This window comes from Gossypium raimondii, chromosome 3, assembly GCF_025698545.1.
Source record: "Gossypium raimondii isolate GPD5lz chromosome 3, ASM2569854v1, whole genome shotgun sequence".
In the NCBI taxonomy this organism is placed as follows: domain Eukaryota; kingdom Viridiplantae; phylum Streptophyta; class Magnoliopsida; order Malvales; family Malvaceae; genus Gossypium; species Gossypium raimondii.
Genome location: NC_068567.1, coordinates 16,268,590 through 16,274,710, shown reverse-complemented (window position 1 = coordinate 16,274,710; position 6,121 = coordinate 16,268,590). Strand labels below are relative to the sequence as shown.

General features: G+C 32.8%; 1 non-coding gene across 1 annotated transcript; it reads left to right on the top strand.

Annotated features, from left to right (window-relative positions):
• The first annotated feature begins 887 nt into the window (after positions 1-887).
• Positions 888-994, top strand: LOC128040217 (small nucleolar RNA R71). Its single transcript, XR_008194875.1, has one exon. It is a non-coding gene; the product is annotated as a small nucleolar RNA R71 (small nucleolar RNA).
• Positions 995-6,121: the final 5,127 nt, after the last annotated feature.

The following is a 6,121-nucleotide window of genomic DNA, read 5'->3' as shown; positions in this document are numbered from 1 at the left end:
CCATGGCCGAACCTAGCTTCAATTCCATGGAGTTATCTTTTTCCAATTTCGATGAAAAAGACACTAAAATGATGATAATAATTTTTTTCTTTTATTTAACTAAAGTTTAATTATAAAATTATAATTTTGTCCATTTAAAATTTTACCAATTTTCAAGCTTTTAATTGCCAAAAACCGTCCACTAAATTCTTAAATGGTCTAACTACCATTTAAGTCCCTTTTCCTTTATTCAATAAACCATTTAATCACTCAAATCAAATAGTGACTAAATTTTACATCTTTTACGATTTAGTGTTTTTAATTAATTATCTATCGAAACATTAAAATTTTTCGACGAAACTTTATTACCACCTTAATGAAACTCTGTAAATATTTATAAAAATATTTATGACTCAGTTTATAGAAATGTGGTCCCGATACCTTATTTTCTAAAACCAATTGACCTTAGGGTCATACCACTTGAACTTATAAATCGTTTATATAACAAAAATCACTCTATAAAAAACCTTTTTTAAAGTCATGTTTGACTTGTAAATATTAAATAATAATACTTATGAACTTACTCGTCAGATTTGGTGGCCCCGAAACCATTGTTTCTAACACCATGAAAAAATGGGTTATTATAATGCGGACTCTATTCGATTATGTCTATCCAAAATTTTTTAGTACTTGTCATCTTCCTGGAAATTTGTATCGTGGATTGTCTCTGGCCATAAGTAAATCTTTCATTTGGACATTGGCAGGAATTCATTTACATGTTTTCTATTAGAACATACACATCATCGTATGTTTTGTTCATCAAGGCTCCTCTTGCGGCTTCATCGAGTCCTGATTGCGTGTGTGCATCCAACCTGTTATAGAACATCTGCCATCTCAACCATCCAGGTAAACCATGATGTGGACATCTTTGGATCTGCATCTTAAAATGCTCTGAAGCTTCGTGAAAGTTTTCTCTTTCTAGTTGCTTAAATATAGTGATCTCCCTCCTCAATTAGGCTGTCTTGCTAATAGGAAAGAACTTGTTTAAAAAATTCTCTTCAAGTCCATTCCATGTCATGATAGATCACGGTGCCTACGAATCTAAGCAAACAAAAGCATTATCAATAAAGGAGAAGGGGAACAGCCGAAGATGAATAGCGTCATCAATGACCCCTTTAAATTTAAATGTGTCACAAAGCTGGAGAAACTGTCTTCAGTTTTGTGTCCTCCATCATAATTCCTCTAGACTGCAGATTATTTTGGATCATTTGGGTCATGGCTGGTTTGGTCTTGAAATTATTCTCTATAATGGCTGGCCTTTTAATGCTACCTTATACCATATCCAAAGTAGGTAACGCACAGCCCCTTAGAGTTCGCTCTTCTCATGCCATATATGGGGTTAACAATAGTTATGGTGGTGGTAGAACTGATAGGTTGGCATCATTAATTTCGTCGAATGGCAGATTCTCTCGTGGTGGGCTGCTTGCATTAGGTGGGAGATTTTGTATCTGTTGTTGCTGTTGTTGTTGTTGATGGTTTCTATGGATTAGTCTTTTTAGATCAATGGGCAGCTCTATAGGTGGTCCCCTACTTTGAGTCATACACTAAAACCACAAAGGAAAATAAAAACGTCAGTAAAAAAAACTCGTATCTATAATTTAAAAATTTCCTAATTATTCTATTAAAATGCAAAAATTAAAATTAATCTAGTAAGGTTGCCTCCTTGGTAATGACACCAACAACTTGACCGCCTGCAATAGTACTAACGTTCAGAGTGTCTACAATTAAAGATATGAAATTGAGGTGGTGTCCACAAGTATGCAGGTCAGGTTGTATAATTTTTACAATGAAGTAGGTGAGTACTTTGAGAATTGTACCCAGGGGAGGCGAGTACCAAATTAATTTTATCCTAGATGTGAATATATCTAATTAGTACTTTAGATAAATTAAGATAGATCTAATTGGTACTTTAAATAAATTATATTACGACAAAACATAAATTTAAAAAAAATTGAGTTTTTATAAGAAAAGAATAAAACATGCATGAAATAATGAAAGTGGAAAACTAATGTGTAACTTAACCAAATCTAAGCATGGGTGGTTAGCTCGCTTCAATGGTCATAACTAATTCATATTTTGGGTTTCTACTTAATCAACTAGTCGTTACCCTAGCACGATCTCTTGATCTTCAACTAAACTATCGAGTCCACAAGAACTACTCATCTCTAGACCTTACAGTCCAAACTAGATTCGAGTAAGAGGTTCACGAATAGGTAATACCAAATTTGGCTTAATTCCCACCAAGATGACTTCCTAAGGTTGTCAGGCCTAGGGTTTAAGTTCTTCCTATCCCAAATAGTTTATTTGTTAAGAACCTTACATAAATATTTATTATTCCCACGTCCACTAGCTAATCCCCCATAAGAGGATTAGTTCCTCATGGATCTTATAAACAATATAAACATGAATAACGAATCAAGAGTAAAAGTTGAAGAATAAATCTTGAATATATTGATTGATTGAAGTGTAGAAATCCACAAATTGTTTGGCTGAATCCATAAATCAGATTCTCTGAATACCACGAGCGAAAACAAAACTGGAAATAAATCCTAAGTCTAAAAAGAACTAAAAACTAAAAACTAAAAACTAAATTAGAAGGAAAATATTAAGTTACAAAAGAGGTCCCTTCTCAAGTGTTTAATGAGCCTATTTATAGTGTTAAGGTTGGTTGTCATCCTTAGCCCTAGGTTGAATGATGTTTTTACGTTAATTTTCATTGTAAAGACAAAAATGCCTTCATCTCATTAATGCTTTCACGTACATGGCCGATGTTGCGACACTGAAGGTAGTTTGCTTAGCTTCAGAGGTGTGTCGCGACATCCTCTATCTATGTCGCGACACTAAAGGAAGACTTGGTATTTTGGCACTTTGTTCACTATTTTACAACGTTGAATTCCTTCTGCTGCAACATGGTGACCAGCTTTGAGTCATCGTGCCTTTGGATGGTGTTCTGTACACTCTCTAAGTATGTTACTCTTCCCTTAGGTCTCCTTTGGCCTTTAAATTCATAAAATGACTCAATTACACTTTTTATTAAATGAAAACTAAGATTGGAAAAAATAAATAAAGTATAATAAAATTGTTCATATTCAAGCTCCCTAACTAAGAAAACTACTTTAGTCTGCTACAACGAATTCCGGTAGATCAACCTCCCCAAAATTTAAGTCATTGCTTGTCCTCAAGTAAAGAAACATAAAAACAAAATATGAAAGACAGCACTTGAGCAACCAGGATACAAGGACAAGTTTTGGAACACATGTAGGAAAAAACATATCTAGACATAAATTTGGCATGATACATAAATGACTTACCACTCTCGATATTAAACACCTAAGTTCTGTATATTACAAAGTATATAAACAATAAGGTCCTCAAATATATGGATCCATTGATAAACCATACAGGTAATTTGGTTAACCTTGTAGAATACAAACAATTATTATTTTAATTACTCAATATATGTCACTTCATGAATAAAGTTACCTAGATCACATAGGGCTTTTTGGCTTGTAACGTTCTGAGGCTTGAGAAAGGTATGGAATTCAAGAACAGGAAGCATCAATATATTTCAAAGCATGAAAATAGTATGACACATCGTATTGTTCCATGTCCTCCCCCTTAATAACCCTTGCCTACTCACCGCCTTATTTCTCCTTCTTTCACTGCCTTATTTCTCCTTCTTTCACCTTCCTTATTTCTCCCCGTAAGAAGTAATAGCATAATATATCAACTATGGTTAGCTCACGAGTTTTTGTGCACTAATAACTGAGTTTTCTAATTTTGTGACTTTATTACATTTGACTTTTTTTAGTACATCTTACTCACAATGCTTTTTTTCCATTGCTCAAGAACTTTTTTTACTCATTTCATCTTTTTTTGACTTTTATTTTGTTTCGCACATATTGGCTAACCTATAATCACTATATCACACTGCTTCTTCCTATTTCACTCTGATTTTTACAAAATTCACCATGATGGATCTACCTATCCTTCAATATGTATGGTTGATCTGCCATGAAATACAATATTATTTATATTCTTTTTACACATAATTTTAGCTTTCCTGATAGTTAAATCAAAGCATCTTAGTATATATTTAGGTTTTCATACTTAAAGTAGCAATTTATGCTTTCTAGTAGTTTTTATTACATTTTATTTATCTAAATAAGGTTACATGGTTTTATAGGTCAAGTTAGGAGCTAAAGATCTTATTTGGGTAAAAACCGATGCCTATGTCGTGTCACCAAGATACTGATGTCTCAATGTCAAATATAGAAGCTAAAAACAAGTTCTAGAGTGAAACTGCCCTCGATGTCGTGACATGACCTTCCTGTGTCGCGACATACCCTCTATGGTTGGCAGTAACATCTCAAGCCTATGTTGGAACTAAGCCCCTGCGCAACCCAAAAATTCTTGCATGTTTTAATTATGTTTTGGAGGAAAATTAGGTGTATTTATCCTAATTGAAATCAAAGGACTTCAAGGATAATTTAGGCACTTTAATATTCCAAGTTGAGCCCATATAAAGGTCATTGTAATAAGGTTAAACACACAACTTTTAGGGTTTTGATTCTTAGGTTTTTCTTTTATTCTTAGTTTTTACTTAGATTTTTTTATGTCCTTGTAATCAGAAGATCCTATTTCGAAGTGAGACTTCTACAATGGGAGATTGTTCCGAAACCATGCTTTCATCGATAAATCCATGAGCATATCTTTTCCTTATTCTCTTATTTCTATTTATTTCTTTAACATTTTTAGATGAATGTTTGTGTAAAGATTAGAATCAATTTATGCTTTCTACATATTTTGCATGTTTCAATTGCTTTAACTTAATTAATTGATTGAATGATAGAGGAAGAACTTAAACCCTAGGCTTGATAACTTTAGAAAGTCATTTAGGTAGGAATTAACCCAAATTGGTATGGCCTATCCGTGAACACCTTAACTCTAAACCAATCTAGACTGTGAGGCCGGAAGATAAGTAGTTCTTGTTGTCTCGTTATTCTAGTGGAAGATTGGAAGATCCTGCTAGGGTATCGACTGTTTAATTGATTAGAACCCTATATCAATAATTAATTAGGTAAAACAATTGGATCTAGGCTAAAAGGAACTTGTATAGTCAAAAAAAGGAATAGGAAAAGCCGATACATGAATCTAGGAGTAGATTTAGGTTTAGTTAAATTTATTTAGTTTATTATTATCATTTTAATTATTGATTAACACTATTAATTTGTGACTCGAGTAGACTAGTAATTATTTCCCGTAATTGACTTGATAACAATTTTCCCAAATTGCAATCCCTTAGGTACGATCTTCAGAATACTTACAAAGTGTTTTGTTGTGGACAAACTATATTACAAATTGGCCCGTATACTTGCGGACACCGCCTCAAATCTATACTTTAGTTGCAGTATTCACACTTGGGACGTAGGTACGTCTAGAGGTGGTCAATGGCCAAATGTTTAAATTTGTGCAAATCTGGGACTAAAGAAAAAGGATAAGTACAAATTGATATTTTAGCTCGAGTTTTGTATGAAGGTTCATTAAGAAGTATTTTTTGGTTAAAAATAAGTACTAAGGTTCATCAAGAAGTATTTTTTGGCTTAAAATAAGTACTAAGGTTCGATGAATAAAGTTAGCTTTTTGGCTCTGAGTTATACCAAACAATGCCTTAGGTCATCCCTAGGTATTTCAATATTCACAAATTTCACTATGTCATACATACTCGTATGCTCTTTTTTTGTATTTTCTATTTCATTTGGTATATTTAATTGCTTAATGATTATTTAAAGTGTAATATATAGAACTTAGTAGTCTAATAATCAAAAATTTAAAATCATTCACCATCATGCAAAATTTATATTAAATACAATCAACCTATATACACACTTCTAACCTATCACTTGTATTTCCACAAGCTCAAGCACACTTTGACAAGAAAAATAAAAGAAAAAGTATGAAAACAAAATAAGCAAAATGAAAAATTTCCTATGTTACCCCCCACACTTTAGATAGCACATTGTCACTAATGTATATAACCTAAATAGATAAGGAAAGAAGTTACCCGATTTATCATGGCGTT